The sequence below is a fragment of the Mauremys reevesii genome, linkage group 4, assembly GCF_016161935.1.
Source record: "Mauremys reevesii isolate NIE-2019 linkage group 4, ASM1616193v1, whole genome shotgun sequence".
In the NCBI taxonomy this organism is placed as follows: domain Eukaryota; kingdom Metazoa; phylum Chordata; order Testudines; family Geoemydidae; genus Mauremys; species Mauremys reevesii.
The window spans coordinates 13,064,652-13,087,352 of record NC_052626.1 but is presented as its reverse complement, the minus strand read 5'-3'; the positions used below and the strand labels follow the sequence as shown (position 1 = coordinate 13,087,352).

Genomic DNA, 22,701 nt, shown 5'->3' with positions numbered 1-22,701 from the left:
GCACTATGACTAAGCAACCCAAAGATAGCATCTTGTACACCTGGGATGTGAAAAGCACCTGACCCAAGTACAGATCCCAGGACACTCACGTCAGCGAGAGCATCTCTCTCACTGAGTCTGATTTTTAAACTAGCACTCAGCAGCAATAGAAAAAGGCCAGATTCTGGAACAAGACTTAATATATTCTGCCAAAGCAGCACCAGTGCTCAGCCTTATTCAGGTCAGCAGCAGTCCTCTCCCAATCTACAGATTATTCCTGTCAGCAGCAGAAATAATTTGTGTGGGCTGCGCACAGGGAGCATTGCTGGGTCATGAGGTGTCAACACACAGGCAGGCAGATAGATTGTTGTGACCAGCCCCAGAATGCCTGGCCTCTAGTCCTGTTTTGGAGTGGTCTCCCCAGATGTTTTGGGGGGGAATGGGGAGAACATGAGCATTATCAGGTGCAGCCCATTTCTACTTTCCAGAATACTGTGTCTCTGGCTAATGTCTGTGCAGCTGGTATGAGGGGCCTCTCTTCTGGTGCCAGCAGTTTGTAGGCACAAATAACCACAAGTGCAATTTAAATCATTTAGACACTTAGGCCCTAATCCAGCAAAGTGCTTAAGCATATAGAATCATAGAAATGTAGAGCTGGAAGGGACCTTGAGAGGTCATCAAGTCCAGCCCCCTACAGACATTTGTCCAACCTTTTCTTAAAACCTCCAGTGATAGGGTTTCCACATCTTCCTTGGAAGCCTATCCTAGAGCTTAACTACCCTTATAGAGTTTAATTACTCTTAGGCCCACATATGCTTCACTTTAAGCTTGTGTAGTCCCATTGACTTAAGAACTTTGGTGAATTGGAGCCTTAAATACTGGCTATACAGCTGCATCTAAATGACTGAAGTTGTGCCACCAATATTTACACCTGCTAACTGCAGGCACAGAAAGGAAGGGATTTTTTTTTTAAATAACTGGTAAAAATGTAGTTCCTGATCTTATGAGGTATGAAGCATCTTCTGATCAGTGTTCAGCAAATCTCAGGAGATGCTATGTACCTCACAGGATCATGTCATTAATTGTTATCACAGAAATGATCTTATGTACCTTTGGTAAACATCATAGACGAAGGGAATGATGTAAATTGGAGTATTTCTCTGCTCTAAATTTTAATTGATACAGCTGTCATACTTCTGTACCAGATATGGACTGGTCACAGAGCTTGCTTATACACACCACATGTGTTGATCATAAGACCACTTAATACTCTGCCAGGTATGGCTGAGGTTCTTTTAAAAAGGTATTTTACACAGTACCACTTACTAGCTGAAAAGTAGAACACAGTTTAGCATTCCATTACAGCACATTCCATTACAATATTTACACTATCACGCTATCTTTGAAGCTGAGTATGCATCAGTCTGTTAACTGTCTCCGAATCATATTGGTTTTCTAATTACATGACCTGACCATGTAACAACTTGGTCATGAGGCTGTCCATTAGTTGCAATGACTGGCTGTGGTTGGTTTGGAATCTTGAGTCTTCTTGTTCTGCATCTGCCGTTTGTAGAGTTTGCTCTGTTGATTTTTCTTTATGAGGAACAAATGGTAGATGTCAACAGTTTCTGTTGAACTCTCCACTGTCGGTCTCGATCACATATGATCTGGGTGATTAATTATTTTTCTTTATGAGCGCTGGAGTTGTCCATCTTTTTTCTCCATCCAGTTTGACATGAACACGGTCACCAGGTTCTAGATCTGACAGTTCTCTGAGTGATGTCTGTTGTGAAAGTTTTCAGAGTAGCAGCCGTGTTAGTCTCTATCCGCAAAAAGAACAGGAGTACTTGTGGCACCTTAGAGACTAACACATTTATTTGAGCATAAGCTTTCGAGGGCTACAGCCCACTTCATCGGATGCATAGACTGGAACATACAGCAAGAAGATATTTATACATACAGAGAACATGAAAAGGTTGAAGTAGCCATACCAACTGTAAAATGCCAATCAATTGAGATGAGCTATCATCAGCAGGAGAAAAAAATCTTTTGAAGTGATAATCGAGATGACCCATAGAAGGTGTGAGGATACTTAACATGGGGAAATAGATTATTTAAGTATCCTCACACCTTCTATCCGTCATCTCGATTATCACTTCAAAAGATTTTTTTCTCCTGCTGATGATAGCTCATCTCAATTCATTGGCCTCTTACAGTTGGTATGGCTACTTCCACCTTTTCATGTTCTCTGTATGTATAAATATCTTCTTGCTGTATGTTCCAGTCTATGCATCTGATGAAGTGGGCTGTAGCTCACGAAAACTTATGCTCAAATAAATGTTAGTCTCTAAGGTGCCACAAGTACTCCTGTTCTTTTTGTTGTGTGAAAGTGTTCATCAACTCTTTTAGGGTATGTCTGCACTGCAATTAAACACCAGCAGGTGGCCCATTTCAGCTGACTTGGGTTCAGGCTATGGGGCGTAGATGCAGTGTAGATGTTCAGGCTCTGCTGGAGCCCGGGCTCTGGAACTCTCCCCCCCTACCAGGGTTCCAGAGTCTGGGCTCCAGCCTGAGCCTGAACATTTACACTGCAGTTAAACAGCCCTGTAGCCCAAGTCCCATGAACTGGGTTAGCTGACACGGGCCAGGTGGAGGTGTTTAATTACAATGTAGACACATCCTTGGCGTTTTTATTCAGTTTGGTTACTCTCTTCATGCCTAGTCACTTCGGAAATAGGTTCTTTTCAAAAGTTGGAACAGTAGTTCTGAGTTGTCCTCCCATCAGGAGTTGTGCTGGACTATATCCAGTAGCTGCTACTGGTGTGATCTGTGACTCAGAAGAGCAAGGAATGGATCTTCCTGCTGTAGGATTTTCTTAGCTGTCTGTACAGCTCTCAGCCTCTCCATTCACTTGTGGGCCACAGCCACTCAAACAGCAAAACAGTCTGAACTGGTGAACAGTAAAAGTCATTATCATAAAAGTGGTAAAAGTCATTATCATAAAACCCCTAAGGTAAGGAAGTTTATCAATTTTCTCTAGGTTTTGCTGCTTCATCATTTCAGATTGTTTTGCTATTAGAATACCCGTAGCTGGGGTTAAATATTTCTTCAGTTGTAGCTGCTTTGAAAGTTTTTTATCTGTGAACCTCATAGCTTGAGCTGCCCGACTCTAATATTTTCATGTTTTGCATTCTGAAAACCACAGTTTTAAGCCAGTGTATGCAGAGCTCTCATTAAAAAAAATCAATATTTCCCCCTGGTTCTTGAATTCTCAGATGGAAAAATACTCTATCACAAACCACATTTCTCTGAGGTATAGAGTATGCATCAAAAATATCCAGAAGCCTTTCATAGTCATCTTTGACTTTAAAGAAGACTGTCACAAAAGAGTTAAAGATATGATCCATCCCTTCACTCTGAAAACGTTCACAAAAACATTAGTAAAAAATGTGTTTTGTTTTGACCCAGCTGTTGAGATGTTTGACATTTTCAAAAATCAAAACCTTTAGAAGAAATTTTGACACAGATTGAAAAAAACTATTAAAAAAATTAATAAATTCTTGCCAAATTCTCAAAAGTTTTGTGTTTTCTTGTTTCCCATCAGCTCTAGATGTCAGTAAGATCTAGAAATGTACGTGATCTATTGCAGGCCCTATAACAGAAAATACAATCTTTATCTGTCTAAATTGGAGCAAGATAAATAATATCTTTAAAGCACGAGGTTATTTTTATTTTGTACAGTAAATTTCTATATTCTATTTTAGAATTACCATCACATGCAACAGTGGAACGTCTATACTTTAAAATTACTGTAAGGGGTCCTAGGTAGATTGCTTTGAGCATCTTTGAGCATGGTTAAAAGCAAGGATCCATTGCCATTTCTTTGGATTTTTGTCTTGTCTTTCTGACATGCTGTAATTCAGTTTCCAGATATGCAGGTCAGAGCTAAGGTGACACTTTTTGTGGTGTAATGCTCTATAACATGTGGGAATTATACTTGCACTTTGATCATAGCAAATGGACAGTATGTAATCTCTCTAATATTTAGTACGGCCGTGCCATGAAGTTATCCTGTGCATCTTCCATCTATCCATATACGTTTGTATAAGGTTGTCACTCACCAGGACATTTGAGTGCAACTAAAAAGCAACCTAAGGAAAGGTGGCTGAACAAAGAGTAAGAAAAAAATTAATTGTTTCACAGCTCTGCAGTAGGCTTTATTTTTTTCCTCTTGCTTTTAATAGGTCACTCTTCCAACCTACTTTACATCAAGCAGATAGCATGTTGGATGTTTCGCAGATGAATCAGACTATGCAGTGCACTTGTGCATGTCTAGTATGCAAGTATGTCAGCTTGTATTTGATAGCCAGCAAAAAGATTATTTTTTGGAGAATGAGGAGATGGAATCATTCACAGCAGCTGCTGTGAAAGAAAGAGTAACGCAACCACTGTTAATAAATCAGCCCTGGACCTGAAACGGTTGAACTATCTTCACTGCCGTTTTGATTAGATTTATCCTCTGAGGCGTAAATTAAAGAGGAAAATATATAATCTGTGAAGCTTTCCAGAGTTATCTCTAAAAATCTGAACTCGGCACTAAGAACTATGCTAAGCAGAGTCCTTTGGTCTAGCAGAATGGTCTAATAGCAATGCTGGAGGTTTGTTCTGTTTACACGTTGGATGGCGGGAAGGCACAAGCTGGTTTTGCTAAAACTGATCACAACCAGTTTCCCACTTTTGATGTACTAAAGGGTCTTGCAGTGATACCTGTCGATGTTTCATCATCAAAATATTTTTCTATTAGTCTAAAAGCAGAGAGAGTTTGTCTGGATTGTCCTTTTCAGGATCCTAGTGTAAACTGTCCATATACTAGGGTTGCCAACCCTCCAGGATTGTCCCGGAGTCACCAGGAATTGAAGATTAAGTTTTAAATAAAGATTATGTCATGTGATGAAACCTCCAGGAATACATCCAATCAAAATTGGCAACCCTGCCATATACTATACTGTGAACACTTGCTGGGGCCCCCAGTATCAAGTTGGTTGCTCCTTTTTTCCACTACTGGTCTATTCATTTAACATGCTTGTAAAGTGTGTTTCCCCTCTGGTTGGTCCAGAGAGAAAAACACCTACCCCCACTGCCAGCTAATGCACTTAGGCTCAGATCATCAAAGGTATTTAGGCTCTTAACTTCCACTGAAAACAATGGGAGTTAGGAGCTTAACTATCTCTGGGGATCTGGGCATTAGTCCTTTAACTAGAATGGTAGAGGCATATGCTTGGGTGATGAAGACTCAAGTTACAGCCTGCTGGCTGCCCAGAGTGGGGTTATTACTAGAAGTCATAGGAAATTCCATGAAAACATTTTTCACTGGAATTTGGTGATTCATCAATTGAAAAATTTTGTGCGGATACTTCAATTTGTCTGATGTTCCAAGGTTCTGTTGCACCCCTGCCTGCCAGGCAGGGTTTGAAACCTGCCTGGTTTTCTGCCACCTCTCCCACCCAGCTCCTTAGCAACTTGCCACATAGGCTGCTTTGGAGTGGGGGGACCCCAGGACTTCTATTGTCCACTGCTCTGGGGCAGCCTGCCAGGTGGACTGCCTGGGAGCCACGGCTTCCTTTCCTTTTGCAGAGAGTTTACAAATTTCATTCCAAATCAAAACAAAACCAAAACTTTTGAAATATTGAAATCCTCCATGAAACTGAGACACCTGTCTCTGCACAGCTCTAGTTCTTACTTTTGTACTTCCTGGAGGACCATTGATTTTATAAGATGTTTTTGGCTGCATGCACTGAAGAAGGGAAAGAGGATTATGTCATGCCCTCCAGCACTTTTCATACAAATTGATTTTATTCACTACAGTTTCTGACCCTGTGACTCCACTAGATTGTCTAGTCTTTAAGGAAATCATTCTGGGCAGGAACTAAGAGTACACCAATATTTTAATGTTAAATGCCTTTATTCAGAATGCCTGTGTGTTTCTGTGTTCTTTGTCTAGAACTGTTCCTGGCCAATTCCTAGTTTAAGAGGTGGAGGAAAGTGGGGAGCAGTTTTCGGGGAGGGGCACAGAATGCAGGATTAGAAAACATGGTTCCTGGGGTCAAATTCTCTGCTGGTGTAAGTGGGAAATTGCTGACTTAGATGGTGCCATGCTGGGGATGTGGCCTTTGGTGTTTAACAGTAGTTTTCTCAGGTTTGTTGCTAGCACTGACATTCTGCTGTTCTCTAGGAGGTGTTCTTTAGGCAGCCCATAACTCAGTGGCCTTAGACAATACAACACGAGTACAGATGGTGGAGGGTATATCATGCTCTTCTGTGTCAGCGTTGGTTAATCAGCTCAGTGAACCTGTAGATCCTGGGAGAGTGAAACCCAAAGTGGTCATCTTTCTGTCTTGAGATTGTCATTTTAAAAAATATGCTTTGACACTTTTCAGACTGATATTTGTTACACACCAGTAACTTCTGACAATGGGTTGTTACCATGAGATTTTGCTCAGATGTATGATTGATGCACACAGGATAAGGAACCTAATTAAAAGTTCAGAAAACAAAACTTGTATCACAAGTTTGTGCAGGTGTCTCCTAGTAACAGCAAAAATTTAAGCCAGAATTTTCAGACCTGGGTGTCTAAAGTTAGGCTCTTAAATCCATGTTTAGAGACCTCCATGACAGTGGGCCAGTGAAGTGCTGAGTACCCACAATTTCACAGATATTGATGGGAACGCCAGATGCTCAGCAAGTTTGAAAATTGGGGCCTACATTTTAAAAAGTGACCAGTGTCTTTGATTTTTGGGTCCCAGCTTCTGGCTCCTTTCACATGGCTCCTTTTCAGAGGATGGGAGCCCAGCACTTTCTGAAAATTGGGACCCTTATCTAACACTTGTCATCTGTAGATCTTAAAGTGCTTTACAAAGCATCTAAGCATCATTACAGCCATTTTACAAATGGGGGAAATGAAGCACAGGGAGGCTAAATGATTTGCCTAAGGACATCCAATGGCCAATCTGGGAATAGAACTCACATCTCTGGAGTCTCAGTCCGGTGCTCTATCTACTAGGTCATCACTATCTCAAGGTAGACAATTAAAAGATAAGTGATAAAATAATCACTAGTCCCTTTTGAAAATGTGGGCCCAAGCTACTTTTATTTAGGTGCCTAGATATGGATTTAGGAGCCAAATTTTAGGTGTACAAGTTTGAAAATCCTGGGTTTATTTTCTTTTAATTTTGTGTTAAGAATACTTATGTACATTTTTACTTACAGGGACAACCTCCTGAGATACATGTATCACACCATGAGGGTCTAAGAGGACAGCAGTCGTGTAGCTTTATTTCTAGCTACAGCTGGTTGGGAATTTTCCATCAAAATGTTTTTTTTCCATGGAAAATGCAGTTTCCATAAAAATCAGTTTTTACTCATATTTTGATTTCTTTTCCATTAGGACAATTAAAACAAAATATTTCATTTTGGGTCAGGTCAACCTGAATCAAAACATTTTGGTTTGTCCAACTGGATTGAAGCATTTTGGGTCAATTCGCCTTCTGTCTGAGCTGTCATAGTGCTGCATGGGAATTGTAGTTCAGGTGTCTCATGCCACAGTTCTCCTCTGTGGGCTGAGCTCCCTGGCTGGACTACATATTCCATGATGCACTGCAATGACCCCTCTGCTTGAACCACTGAAGTGCATCGGGGAATCCTGCGACCATGATGCATCATGGTTGAGTCAGGTGGCTCCAGCTCAATGTTGATCTAAACTGAAACTAAACATTTTGATGTTTCCAAATAAAAAAATTTCAGACCCTTCAATTCTACAAAACACTGATATTTTGACTTTTCCCCTAATTTTTGAGACAAAACAAATAGATATATTGAACATTCTTGTGAGACAAAAAAATAAAAAAAAATCCAATTTTTGACCAGCTCTGCTACCAGCTAACTTCAGTGCAACACAAACAATAAAACGTCGGACACTCACTCTAAAACAGCAAACGCCACCATGGATTTATGACTTGTTTCTTGCTCCTGTAGCCTGGAGAGCAATTCTATCTTCAGCAAGAAATTACAGACATTTTTAAACCCCAGAAAGTCCACTTATTGTATGGTTAGTTTAGTCAACACAAATGTGATCACTTCTTTCTGGTTGATGCAGTGAAATTAGGTCAGCAGCAGTGTCCAGTGTGCCTGATTGGCGCAGAACTTTAAAACCAAGCAAAGTCTCTCCCTTCTTTATTGCATGTGACTTTGCTGTCAGGGCAGTGCTGAGGGCATAAAATTATTGCCAGTCTCCGGTATAGCAAGTGTCCAGCATGCCTGGACCGGCCACGACAGAGCTTTCAAATGAAAATATATTTTACAGTATTTCCTCTCTTACGCATTTACTAATGTGACTTCTCTGTCAGTACAGTGCGAGGGAACCAGACTCAGAGATGGACCCAAATATGCCCAGTGTTCCTAGACTAGACCTAACACAACTTTTTAAAACATCATTTTGTGCTAATGATAAGACCTGACTGTGAAATTACAGCAGTGACTCTTGCATGATATATGCAATACAATTTTTAAAACCCACCAGATTCCCTTCCCAATCCATGCACTTAGATTTATATAGACCATGCTTCATAATCCCTGCAGTGCTGCTTGCTTTAATATCCATCTTGGGGGGAAAAAACTCAGCTGTTCTAGAGTTTTCAGGTATCCCTCCCCCGTTGTGGGGCATGGCTGCCCTGTCGCAACCTTGCTGGCCAAGCATGGAGTAGCAGGCACTCCATGAGGTTGGGCTCCTTAGCTTTCCAGACACCAGTCTGTGCTGGAGATGTGACTTAGTCCTCTAGCCAAGTCACAACAATGATAACCTCTTTCACAGTAGCAAAGATTCAGACTAAAAAGTCCCAACAATGAAAAGATTCTTCTGCATTTCAGGGCTTTGCTTCAGCCCACCCTCTGAACCCTATTCCCAGCCCATTCCTGAGCTACCTGTGTGTTCTGGCTCTGGGATAGAACACTCAGCTGTTTCCCCTGGAGGGCTAGTCTCAGCCCCTGAGAGGCTCTACTTTCCCTGCCCCAGTACAGAGCACTAGGCCCCCAGGCTGGTTTCTCTGAGTACCCAGCTTCCTGCAGACCCTGTCTCAGGACCTTCCACAGGAACCTGCCCTGTGATTTCAACTCCAGACTGATCGCACACTCAGACCTTTTCCAAGACCTAGGTGTCCAGTAACTATAGCCTGACCCCCTTAGCCCTGCCCCCTCAGCTGGAAAGCAGCTACTTAATTATGGCACAGGTGTGATTGGGCCATCTTCCATTGAAGGGGCCGGTCACCCTGTGACACCCCCACTGAACTAGGAACATAGGCATTGTCAGACTGGATCAGACCCAGCATCCTTCTTCAAAGAGGGGTCAGCACCAGAAGCTTCTGAAGAAGGTCAAAGAAACCCCATGTTAGGTAGATTTGGGATAATCTGCCCCCCACATAGATCTTATCCTGATCCCTGTTTTATTTTTTTTTTGTTAAAACCACCCATGAAAAAGTTTTGCTTTTTCAACCGAGTCAAAATTTTATGCGACATCCACCCCCAATTTTTGACCAGCTCTGTTGAAAACCCTTGTTCAAGTACATAGTCTGAACTATCCAACCCAGGTTGTACGGGGAGACTTTGGCAAACCAGTAAAGTGCCTAAAAACACTATGGCTTATTGTTAAAGGAAGCCTCGTCAGCAAGCCGTAAATTGGCCATTCAGCAATCTCAGCTTGACCAAGGCAGGAGGGGAGGGGGTTTTGGGTGCCACAGAAAGGGCAGTGACCCCGCATCCTTCCTGATAAGAACTGTGTTGAAGTTGCTGATACATGCATTTTTAAAAATCAAGATGTACCCTCAGGAATGTCTACTGGGATCTCAAGGCTGCAGACTCTGAAAAAACCCACACCTGGTTAATCAATAATCAAAAGAAACCTCTTGCTTGATCATTAAAACTGCTCACTTCACAAGGTTTCTTTAGGGGACATGTCATTCTATTACTAATGTATAAATAAGGGGAAAAAGCTTGAGATAGTTGGACTCATTTGGATACATCTTGCAGTCCCCACCGGCAGACGGAAGATTTGGCCACCGGAAGCCTGCCGCGGTGTCGCTCGAAAGCCATACTCAGCTTTGGTAATTATCCAGGGTTGGGGGTGTTTTACTAATCTTGTTGCAGACGTGTGTATGTGTTTGAGACTAGTAGAGTTTAGCTTTAAGTGAAAGCACTCTTGTGTTGTCCTGTTTGTGCCAGCCATCTATCGGTTGGACGGCTGTGTCTCCCCTGATTTATTTCCTGACACCTCCTCACACAGAATAAAAATTACCAAGAGCTTTGGGTTGCAAGAACCCTGGGTAACAAGGTGGGCTGGGTGGGTAATATAGGAAAATGCCCATAGTTAGGTGTATGTGATTGTCATCAGCACCTTTCCAAACAGGTTAACATAAGGTTAATATCTTTATTGTATACCATATGTATATACAGTGTGCCTTAGTGATGAGCAAATAGTTCATAATAAATGATTTGTACGAAAAACTTAGCACCTCTTCCAACTGTGTTAATGTCCAGGAGCAGATTACACTTTATCAGATACATTCCACATTCTGCAAATATTTTCTTTATATTTTTACTCTCATCATGAATATGTGAAATTTGAGTTGTGTTGCTTAATTATAGCAAATCAGATCAGTTGTTCTCCTGTTCCTTGACTGGATGAATGTGCAAACATGTCTTTCATTAATACGTGTTTGTGCCAATTTTAAATCTCATTTTCTGTGGATACCAACACATGCAACTTTGAAATTAAATCTCTGCAGACATTTATGCCAGTAAAATATCATTTCTCAATTAAATATTGAGGCATGAAACTGGCTGAAATAAAAATCACTAAAACATGAAATATCTGCTGAACAATATTTACAGCTCTGATGACTTTGTGCTTGTTAGTACCAAAATTAAGTTCATAAGGTTGAGATGTTCTTTGTATCTTAAATGGATGATGTCATTCATTTATAAGATACTTGATAGTGGCAGCACTGTATATTGCAGAGCGAACATCTCAGACTATAAAAGTTTTTCATGGGAAGTGAAAAATAGCTGGATGATAGGTTGGTTGCTTATTTAGCTCGGGCTTCAGTCTGAAGCTTTATTTCATTGATATCACCTTTCTTTGACAGGGTAACGAACCTGTGAATGGGGGGGAGGCAGTAGATGTGGTATATCTTGATTTTTGGTAAGGCTTTTGATACGGTCTCACATGACCTTCTCATAAACAAGCTAGGGAAATACAACCTAGAGGGAGCTACTATAAGGTGAGTGCATAATTGGTTGGAAAACCATTCCCAGGGAGTAGTTATCAGTGGTTCACAGTCAAGTTGGAAGGGCATACAAAGTTGGGTTCTGCAGGGATCAGTTCTGGGTCAGGTTTTGTTCAATATCTTTATCAATGATTTAGATAATGGCATAGAGAGTACACTTATAAAGTTTGTGGATGATACCAAGCTGGGAGGGGTTGCAAGTGCTTTGGAGGATAGGATTAAAATTCAAAAAGATCTGGACAAACTGGATCAATGGTCTGAAGTAAAGAGGATGAAATTCAAGAAGGACAAATGCAGAGTACTCCACATAGGAAGGAACAATCAATTGTACACATATAAAATGGGAAATGACTGCCTAGGAAGGAGTACTGCAGAAAGGGATCTGGGGGTCATAGTGGATCACAAGCTAAATATGAGTCAACAGTGTAACGTTGTTGTGAGGAACAAAGCAAACATCATTCTGGGATGTATTAGCAGGAGTATTGTAAGCATGACACAAGAAGTAATTCTTCTGCTCTTCTCCATGCTGGTATGGCCTCAACCGGAGTACTGTGTCCAGTTCTGGGTGCCACATTTCAGGAAATTGTGGAGAAAGTCCAGAGAAGAGCAACAAAAATGATTAATGGTTTAGAAAACATGACCTGTGAGGGAAGATTGGGAAAAATGGATTTGTTTAGTCTGGAAAAGAGAAGACTGAGAGGGGACATGATAACAGTTTTCAAGTACATAAAAGGTTGTTACAAGGAGTTCTTACAATTGTTCTCATTAACCTGTGAGGATAGGACAAGAAGCAATGGGCTTAAATTGCAGCAAGGGAGGTTTAGGTTGGACATTAGGAAAAACTTCCTAATTGTCAGGATGGTTAATCACTGGAATAAATTGCCTAGGGAGGTTGTGGAATCTCCATCATTAGAGATTTTTAAGAGCAGGGTAGGCAAACACTTGTCAGGGATGGTCTAGATAATACTTAGTCCTGCCATGAGTGCAGGGGACTGGACTAGATGACCTCTCAACGTCCTTTCCAGTCCTATGATTCTATAATCTATATCTTGTATATTCAGTTTCTCTCTTGGGTGAAGTGCAGCTTACTCTGAACTTAGTTTTAGTCTGCTAAAACCACACAAGGTGTTTCAACTGCTAATTACTCAAAGGCTAGGATCCTCTGCCATTCTCTAGATTCTTTCTTGTGTGCAGCAGCAATGTGGAATCTGCAATAGTATTTGGTCCTGCCATGAGGGCAGGGGACTGGACTCGATGACCTCTCGAGGTCCCTTCCAGTTCTAGAATCTATGAATCTATGAAAAAAAATCAAAAGATCACAGAGAGAAGAGACTTAAATAACATTAGCAGTTACAGTAGGCTTGATGCCATGACAGCAATCAACAAAAATCTTGTTTGTTAAATTTAATTTGTTATACAGTGGAGTATTCGGTCCTGAAGTCCACATATGAAGCATTCAACACAACGGAATTAAGAATTCAAAATTACCGTGACAAATTGGAGAATTGGTCTGAAATCAACACAATGGAATTCAATAAAGATGAGTACAAAGTACGTCACTTAGGAAGGAAAAATCAAATGCACAACGACAAAACAGAGAATAACTGGCTAGGTGGTATTACTGCTGAAAAAGATCAGGCAGTTATAGTGGATCACAAATTGAATATGAGTCAACAATATGATGCAGCTATGAAAAAAGGCTAATATCATTCTGGGGTGTTTTAATGAGAATGACATACGTAAAGACACGGGTGTTAATTGTCCCACTCTACTTGGCACTGGTGAGGCCTCAGATGGAGCACTGTGTCCAATTCTGGGCACCGCACTTTAGGAATGATGTGGACAAAATGGAGAGAGTCCAGAAAAGAGCAACAAAAGTGATAAAAGGTTTAGAAAACCTGAGCTATGAGGAAAGGTTAAAAAAAACTGGGCATGTTTACTCTTGTGAAAAGATGTTAAGGTCTATTATGAAAAGGAATGTGATCAATTGTTCTTGTCCACTGAGGGTAGGAGAAGAAGTAATGGGCATAATCTGCAGCAAGGGAGATTTAGGATAGATAGTTAGAAAGTTTTTCTTAATATCAGGGTTGTTAAGCTCTGGTTTTTAAGAACAGGTTGGACAAACACCTGTTAAAGATGATCTAGGTTTACTTGGTCATGCCTCAATGCAGGGGGCTGGACTAGATGACCTCTCAAGGTCCTTTCTAGCCTTACATTTATGTGTGATTCTAAGTGAAGAAGAATTCTATCTGAATGAAAATTTTAATATACAGTATGGCAGGAATGATCTTCTGTCCCTCTAGGACTCAGGCTACTGAAAAGTTTGGCTCCAGAGTTACTCTCTGAGCTGCCTGGATTGCAGAATTATCTTCCTCTCTTCTCAGATGGACTAAGTGCAAATTTTGCATGTTGAAAAGGTTAGGATAAGTTCAGCAATCCTGATGATCCTGGCTGCCTCTTCTTTCCTGGTATTACAGAACACCATTTTTTTATCTGGCAAAGATGAAAAAGAATGTTTCCTTCTAAGGCAGAACACAGTGGGTTTGTGAGGGGGGTATACCAGGCCTTCATGGTCCCTGCTGGAGGCCTGCTGTTTTGCTACACCCCTTCCCAGGAAGCGAGGGGGGAGAAAAAGAACAGCAATGGTGAGTCCTCCAGGCCTTTCTAGAGAAGCCTCACTGGAGCAGCCATCTTGGAAGCTAGAGAGACCTGGTCCTCCAAGGGCTAGAAGGCTTAGCAACAGCCAATCAGAATCCAGCAGGCTCAGATAAAAGGAACTGCCTTTTATCAGGCAGACTAGTCCCTGGCTAGGAGCAGAGGTGTGAAGGAGGGGACTCTGCTATGGCTAACGGAGCCATCAAGTAGCCAGAGTGGCTGCATTTACACAGCTGGGATTGCAGAGAAAAGAATCTGAGGAGGTTGGCCCTGAGCTAGGGCTGGAGATAAAAGGGCCCAGCCGGATGAGGCCCAGGGAAGTAACAGCAAAGGGTTGGAATACGTGGCTGCTGTGGGTAAGGTCCCTGGGCTGGAAACCGCAGGAGTGGGTGGGCCCAGGTTCCCCGATAGGAAAGGAATTATTTCAGACTTTGTGGCTGTGCCAGATGGCCAAGCCACGGAAGACCCAGCCAGGTCAGTCTGCAGGGGGGACCCGGAGTTTGAAGAGAACGGGGTAGTGCGCCCTTGGATCTGCTCAAGAAGTGAGTGCCCCTTTCAGGGATCTATTAGTATTAAAGCCTGATGCATTGAAGAGCCAATAATATCTGGATGTGAAAAAGTCTGTGGGGACATTCAGCTAGGATATTTCTCTACCTGGCAAGACTGTGATTGTACTATGGAGCATAGACATAGTTTCTCTTGCAGCACAGATTTCACTAAGCATAGGTAGTAGGGCTATCAAACGATTTAAAAAAGTTAATAGCTGTTTTAATCACACTGTTAATTATAGAATACCATTTATTTAAATATTTTTAGATGTTTTCTTTATTTTTCTAATATTGATTTCAATTACAACACAGATACAAAGTGTACAGTCCTTACGTTATATTTTTATTACAAATATTTGCACTGTAAAAAATAAAAATAGTATTTTGGAATTCACCTCATACAAGTACTGTATCATGCAAATGCAACTTACAAATGTAGAATGTAATTCAAAACAATGTAAAACTTTAGAGCCTACAGGTCCACTCAGTCCTACTTCATGTTAAGCCAATCGCTTAGACAGACATATTTGTTTACATTTGTGGGAGATAATGCTTTCCGCTTCTTATTTACAATGTCGCCTGAAAGTGACACCAGGCATTCGCATGGCACTATTGTAGCTGATGTTGCAAGGTATTTACATGCCAGATATACTAAACATCCATATGCCCCTTTATGGAAACATTTGTAATAAAAAAAAATATAAAGTGAGCACTGTACACTTTGTATTCTGTGTTGTAATTGAAATCAATATATTTGAAAATGTAGAAAAACATCCACAAGTTTATGATACATTTAAATTGGTATTCTGTTATTGTTTAATGGTGTGATTAAAACTGCTTAATCATGATTAATTTTTTCAATTGAGTTAATTTATTTTGAATTAATCGCTTGAGTTAACGGTGATTAACTGACAGCCCCAACAGATAGTAATTTTTTAATTCGGCAGTGATCTGTTGGAAGTTCATCCTGCTGATCTCAGGCATTTCTTGGATGATTTTCCCTAGTTGTTTTACTGGTGAGGTTACATTATTAACAGTTGTTGCTGATAGTTCTTTAAATCTTCAGTGGTATGTCTGACACGACTCCTTGAACTGTAAACCTGATAAAGGGTAAATGGTTTGTAAAGACAACAACTTGCTTCATATTGAAGTTCTTCTACTGGGGACTTGTTACTGACCAACAGGAATTACAGATCAGGTAAGGAGAGAACAAAGAAATAGCCGTGTGGAAATCTTAGACCTAAAATATTCAAGTTCACCTCTCAGCTGAGCTATGTTAGTGAAGAGGGGATCACTAGAGTCCTAGGAGCAAACAGATACTGTAAATGAGGCGTTAAATAATAATGACATTTTAGCAAAACACCTGGCTGAAGCAGTGTCAGTTGGTTGTTTCCTTGTTGATGATAGACTAGAATTTTTTGAGTAAAATATGGAGGCCCAGTTTTCAAGCTTGAATTCTATATCTAATCACCTAAAATGTAAACATCAGAATAAGGCTTCAAATGGAATGTAAACACATGCTTAAAATTAGACATGTGCTGTAGTATATTGCTGACTCACAGTTTAAGTAGCCTGGTCTTAGAGGTGCTGGGAACCCATAGGTCAAATCAGTGGGATCAGTGGGTGCCTAGCACCTTTGAAAATCGGGTTTTATTGAGGGGCCTAACTTTAGACACCCATATTCAGAAAGCATTGGCTGAGATTCCTACATAGCAATATTTCCCCTGCTGCGTTGGTACCAGAATGACATTGACTAGGATCATCCTTGTCAGTTTCACCTTGTTACTGACAAGGCAGTGAAAGCTTGCTGCTCAGAGCTGAAGCTCCCATCAATCCTGAGTCCACCTCTAGTATTGCAGAGACCTGCTGTGCAGGAAAGCAACTCCTGTCGGTTTCTCAGCTGCCTGTGCTTTAGAGATGGTTGAAAAAGAAAGTGGGGGAAAGATACGGAGAGAGTAAGTGGGAAGAGATGAAAAAAGAGGACGAGGGTATGAGAGATGGAAAATAACACACTTCCTGTGTTGGAAGATTTTATCGATCAAATGTTTGCAGCCACAGACATTACTTTCTACTATCAACCGTTATTGTAAGCCCAGGAGATATTCCATTTTTTAAAATTATGTTCTACACCATTTTGATTTGGCTTGGGGATAACATTGTTTTTGACTTTGGCAAGGAAACATCCATTCAGTATAACCACAAAAAGCAACAATTAGTAATACATTTATTTTCCAAATAATGTGTGGGTTTTATTCCCAAAATCAATGTCTTCAGACTAATTTTTTTAAAAAAATATGCTTTAGAACACATAATAATTCAATATATATTAAGTGGCAGGAGAACTATACTTTCTTTGTTGTTCCCATCAGCCTTGGAATTTAAATTGTTAACCCTACATGGTACTTAATGGCCAATAACAGTTTGAGATGGCTGGCCTGATGGGGGAGCTGCATGTGCTGGGCTGTCCTACAAAAATCTGGTTTCAGAGGTATTTGAGGGGGTTCCTAACCTTCTGCCATTGCCTACTGGTTGTCATGACAATAAGAAAGAATTGTCCATACACAGTGAGCAGAGAACGTCGTTAGAATAAGGAAACCACAATATCCCTAACACTACTCTGTCACCCCTTCTCTCTGCTTCTCTGCAGAGCTTCTGTCTAAAACCCCGCCTCCCTGCCTGCCTTCCTGTTGCAGAGCGAAAGGAACACTACACATTTTCCAACCTCGTGATAATGGTCTTCCTTCCAAAAAGACCTGTGTCCCTCTAAGCCAATCAAGGGCTTGGATGGCTTTTTCATGGGTGGCTACGTGTCTCTCTGCTCTGCCATGGAGACCCTTGTTCTTTAACAAGCGCTCTGGAGTTTATGCCCAAGAGTGTTCTGCAACAAATGCCCTCCCTCTGTTCCCAGGGAACGAGAGGTTCCTGCAGCAATGCAAGGAGGGAGACTCCACCCCTACAAGAACCTTAAATCTTGCAGAAATGGAGGGAGGACAGGAGCCCTGCAAGTATTTGAACTTAGAGATTTCCCCCTCCCCACCCCACCCCACCCCACCCCACCCCATCCTCTCAGATGCTTTGTTAAAATCATTAGCTCCATTGTAGCACCCTGCAGCCTCTTTAATTTAAAGGCGGTGGTAATGGATACATGAATGTTAGTGACAAAACAATTCAGATTGCCTAGGGAACTTTGAGATGGAAAACTCAATTAGCATTTGATAAAACTCTTTTGCTCCTACTAAGGAAACAATCTGAACAAAAGGCACAGGTCCACACATGTCTACCCTCCATGGGTCTGGGTCTGCTGTCACGCTGGTGTAACTGAGGGCTTGTCTACTACATGGTGCTTTAGTCCGCCACACAGGGATGTACGTTTTAGTCTGCACTGTCATATTGTGCAGTAATTGATCCATGGGGATCCTGCTGGTGTACACTATAAGTTCTCTGGGGCACGTTAACACAGTACTCTTTGAAACGGGATGACATGAACATGCATGAGGGAACTTATAGTGCATGCCAGCGGGTCAGTTAGTGCACGACACACTAGTGTGGACTGAAGTTTATACCTCTGGTGTGGATCAAAGCACTATGTAGACAAGCTCTCAGTGCAGTTACTTGTGTAAATTGGAGGAGAATGAGGCCCTTGTGTGGAAACGTCCCTCTCTCTGGGCTCAAAAAAGAACTAGATAAGTTCATGGAGGACAGGTCCATCAATGGCTATTAGCCCAGATGCTCAGGGATGCAAACCCACGCTCTGGGTGTCTCTAAGCCTCTGATTGCCAGAAGTTGGGACTGGACGAAGGGATGGATAATTTGAAATTGCCCTGTTCTGCTCGTTCTGTCTGAGGCACCTGGCAATGGCCGCAGTCAGAAGACAGGACACTGGGCTAGATGGACCACTGATCTGACCCTGTATGGCCATTCTTATGTTCTTAACAGTGCCCATCATCTCAAGAGAGCCTGAATGATTTATTTCCCAGACAGAAGGAAAAGCAATAATAATGGTGGTGAAGGGGTGGGCACACAGACCCTCTGGAAGGAGGAAAGGGATTGGTGGGCTTGCAGAGAGTTCCTAAAATAGAGCAGGATTTGGAGTAGAGGCTGCAGAGTGCCATTTAGAATTGGGGAGCCTACAAATCTACTCAGTCCCACTTCTTGTTCAGCAATTTTTGTGTCTGACCATCTTCTTCCCCTCTCAGATGCCTGCCCGCACCAGCCTGATTTTCCCCTCCCCACATGAGCCTGTACTCCCACTCCCTCCAAATTTTGAGTGAGTGACTCTGTGACCTGGCATGCGAGGAGGCGGTACCACTCCGGTTTGGCCTGGCCAAAAAAAGTGGTCAAGGCCTGGGAGGCCAATTTTGGCCTATGGGGCGGGAGGGTAGCACACAGGGAGCTTGTGGGGTGGAATGGAGGAACGCAAGGAGCCCCACTGTGTACATTGTACTCAGCCTTGAGGCGCAAGCAACAAAGTGTGCGGCTTTCTGGTGTAAAACTGAATTCACAAATGCCATTTTCCAGAACTCAAGCTATACTCATGGGGCCTTAATCTCCCAATATAGCCTACCCAAAATACAATCTGCAGTCTCATTTATCTGCACAAAACAGAATTCCTTCTAACGCACAAACCCCAAGAGTCCCTAAATAGGGTGGAATGAAGGAAGAAGACCTATTCTAACCATAAATAAAACACTGTCATATTTTAAATCCCCAAGTACATTTTGGAGGGAGGTTTATATAAAAAGGAGATGTTTGAGGACGGTAGTTACAGGCTTTGTGTTCACTAGGCTGCAGCTCCTTTAGATTCCTTTGAAAATCGCAGCAGGATTTCTTTTATTGAGCAGGACAAAAAGTCTTTTCACCACCATACGTAGAACAAGGCCTTGCTTTGAAGACCAAGGGAAAAACCTAGGGTCAGCTCCTCAGCTGCCATAAATTGGTGGAAATTCCCTCACTTTGGAAGGAAAACAAATGCAGGTCTGTACCATTCTCCCAGCAATCTCTGTATGTTCTTGTGCTTTGCAGAAATCTGCAAAAGAAGCCACCTCTGCCTGATGCTTTGTCCTTTGTGAGGCTAGGCCTGGGGTTCGGTAGTTGATACTCTGTTGACTTTTCACTGATAAATTCCCTCTCCACGTTAGAAAATATTTGGTAACTACTCAGGAAGGCTTCGGTTTCCCCTTTGTTTTCTTTGGTTAGGAGGTGTAGAACTCGGTGCGCAGTACACTAAAGACTTTATTCATTTCACAGTGTTTACAAGCCACTCTGCTTCATGACCTGTAGCAGTGGAAGATTAATCTGGAGTTGACCTTTCTCTAATCTGCAAATTGAAAAAAAATGTCCTCTATATCCCTTCATTATGAAACTGTGATTACACCATCTAGGATAAAAATTTGAACACACTCAACCCTCTGAGATAAGCTCATCAACAGCTGGGAGCAGAAATACATTTTCCCCAGATGTACAATTAGCCAGGTGCATTTTGGGGGGCGGATTTTTCACCTTTCTCTAAAGCTCTTGTGAAATCCACAGTTGGAGACAGGATACTGGATGGACCAGTGATCTGTTCTGGTTGGCAATTCTTATGTTGCCAGTAGACAGAGCCATTTCCAATCCAGTTCTCTAATACTATCAGTAGTTGGTGCATCGTCTCCAGGGCACTTTCAAAGTGATGCAACGTGCAATTTTTTGTGGGCCATCTCTGTCATTGGCGGTGGTCCCAGCTGCAAATGACCATGTAACTTTGCTTCTGCTGAAGACTGAAATAAGCATGGAGAAGGCGCCTTACCTCCTCCCAACTCACTGCTGACAACGTCTTTGGGGTGGGGGGGTGGGGAATCGTTCTACCTGCAGGTGGGATACACTGTCGCAGAGGTTCCCTTAGCCCCTTCTTGGCATCTTCCTCATGGTTTTCTGGCCACAGCTATTACACAGCCCTCCTCTCCATCAGCTTGTTTGGAGACAGTACTTTCTGACACTGAGAAAATACCTTTCTGATGCCTCCCCAGAACTGATTGCACTTTTTTCATCTGTCTCTTGGGGTAAGTGCAAAGGGCATTGTTGTCTGCTGTGGCAGGGCTGAATGTGCAGAGGAAAATTTGCCCTTGGAAAGCAGATGGGCAAAGAAGACAATGAACGAGACAATTTCTTAAACAAACAAGACAGCTTTCCCCTCCAATGTTAGAATAGCAGAGATTCAACACAACAGTGCAATCTGGGGGAAGGAAAAGAGTCTGAGAGGTATAGGAATATAATTACAGTTTATAGGCCAGATCCTCAGCTACATGGGAGCGATGCCAATTTACACCATCTGAGGATCTGGCCTCATAGGTACAGTGTGTTACACTCTGAATCAGTAAGCTGCCTACCAAATAACAAAACCCAATCCATATTCTATACAGAGCCCTGTCCCCTCCTAGGAGTGGCCTCACTTGAAAGCATTTGGTCCTGAGCCAGATGTTGGAAATTCTGATGGTGACATGGCCAGGCTCTGTTTTATCTGCTATGTTCTTGTGTTGTCTGTCCAAAACCAGCTGAAGTGGCACTGAACTGCAAGGTAAATACTTAAAAATAAAGGGGCCCATCTGATGGATGGGCAGATTTCAGAACCTGCTCACACCTTTCCTAAGGCTGTTTGTACCTATTGGGTTTCTGGGAACTGGGTGGGCAGAAGCCCGCCCCATGCTAACGGATCCCCCCCAGCCTAAGGGGAGGTTCTACAGGACCTCAGAAACCCACTAAGGCTGTTTGTATTGTGGCAAAGTTCCTCCTCTCCTCTAGTAGGTCCTGCACTTATTGACGGATTTCCTCCCCTCAGTGGTCTTCCCCTTGGATGAAACCCACAGTCTGGATCACCTCCTCCTATGTCTGATTAGGAGGCTTGGGGGGAACCCGGGCCCGCCCTCTATTCCGGGTTCCAGCCCAGGGCCCTGTGAATTGCAGCAGTCTCTATAGTGCTACTTGTAACCGCTGCTTGACCGCTACAGCTCCCTGGGCTGCTTCCCCATAGCCTCCTTCAAACAACTTTCTTATCCTCACCATAGGATCCTCCTGGTGTCTGATACTGCTTGATTGTATGGTGTTTCCTCAATCCTCCAGTAGTACACCCTCTCAGTTCTTAGTTCCTTGTGTCTCTGGCTCCCAACTCCTCATACACCCTTCCTTCCTCTGGCTCCTCCTCTCTTGACTGGAGTGAGCTCCCCTTTTTATACCAGGTGCCCTGATTAGCCTGCCCTGATTGGCTGCAGGTGCTCCAATCAATGTAGCTCTCTCCGGTGCCTTCTAGAAAGTTCTTAATTGGCCCCAGGTGCCTTGATTACCCTGGAGCAACTGCCATTTTGGTTCCCATGGTACTAGGGATTTGCTTAGCCTGGGACTAACATACCTGTTCCTCAGTACTTTCCTGTAGCCATCCGGCCTTGCTCCATCACATAATCTATTGGGTTTCTGGGAAACGGGGCGGGCAAAGCCCGCCCCATGCTAACGGATCCCCCCCAGCCTAAGGGGAGGTTCCACAGGACCCCAGAAACCCACTAAGGCTGTTTGTATCTATCTATTGGGTTTCTGGGAAATGGGGCAGGCTCCGGATCCCCCCCCCCCAGCCTAAGGGGAGGATCCACTGGGCCTCAGAAACTCACTAAGGCTGTTTGTATCTATTGGGTTTCCGGGAAACGGGGCGGGCAAAGCCCGCCCCATGCTAACGGAACCCCCCCCCCCAGCCTAAGGGGAGGATCCACAGGGCCACGGAAACCCACTAAGGCTGTTTGTACTATTGGGTTATCCGGGAGAGGGGGCGGGCGGAAGCCCGCCCCATGCTAACGGATCCCCCCCCCCAGCCTAAGGGGAGGATCCACAGGGCCACGGAAACCCACTAAGGCTGTTTGTACTATTGGGTTATCCGGGAGAGGGGGCGGGCGGAAGCCCGCCCCATGCTAACGGATCCCCCCCCCAGCCTAAGGGGAGGATCCACAGGGCCACGGAAACCCACTAAGGCTGTTTGTACTATTGGGTAATCCGGGAGAGGGGGCGGGCGGAAGCCCGCCCCATGCTAACGGATCCCCCCCCCAGCCTAAGGGGAGGATCCACAGGGCCACGGAAACCCACTAAGGCTGTTTGTAGCACGGTGGACCCCTGCTCCTGCCCTGAAGGGATTAAAAACAGCCCTGGGAAGAGGCTGTGGCTGGAGAAAG

The 22,701-nt window shown here is 43.0% G+C and overlaps 1 protein-coding gene and 1 long non-coding RNA gene across 2 annotated transcripts in view; one reads left to right on the top strand and one right to left on the bottom strand.

Moving 5' to 3' along the window:
* RTN1 (reticulon 1) overlaps positions 1 to 22,701 on the top strand; it is a 189,105-nt gene that overhangs the window by 9,530 nt on the left and 156,874 nt on the right. The window lies entirely within an intron of this gene.
* Positions 19,635 to 21,610, bottom strand: LOC120404198. Its single transcript, XR_005597856.1, has 2 exons — positions 21,551 to 21,610; positions 19,635 to 20,726 (listed from the first exon to the last, which is right to left on the bottom strand). It is a non-coding gene; the product is annotated as an uncharacterized LOC120404198 (long non-coding RNA).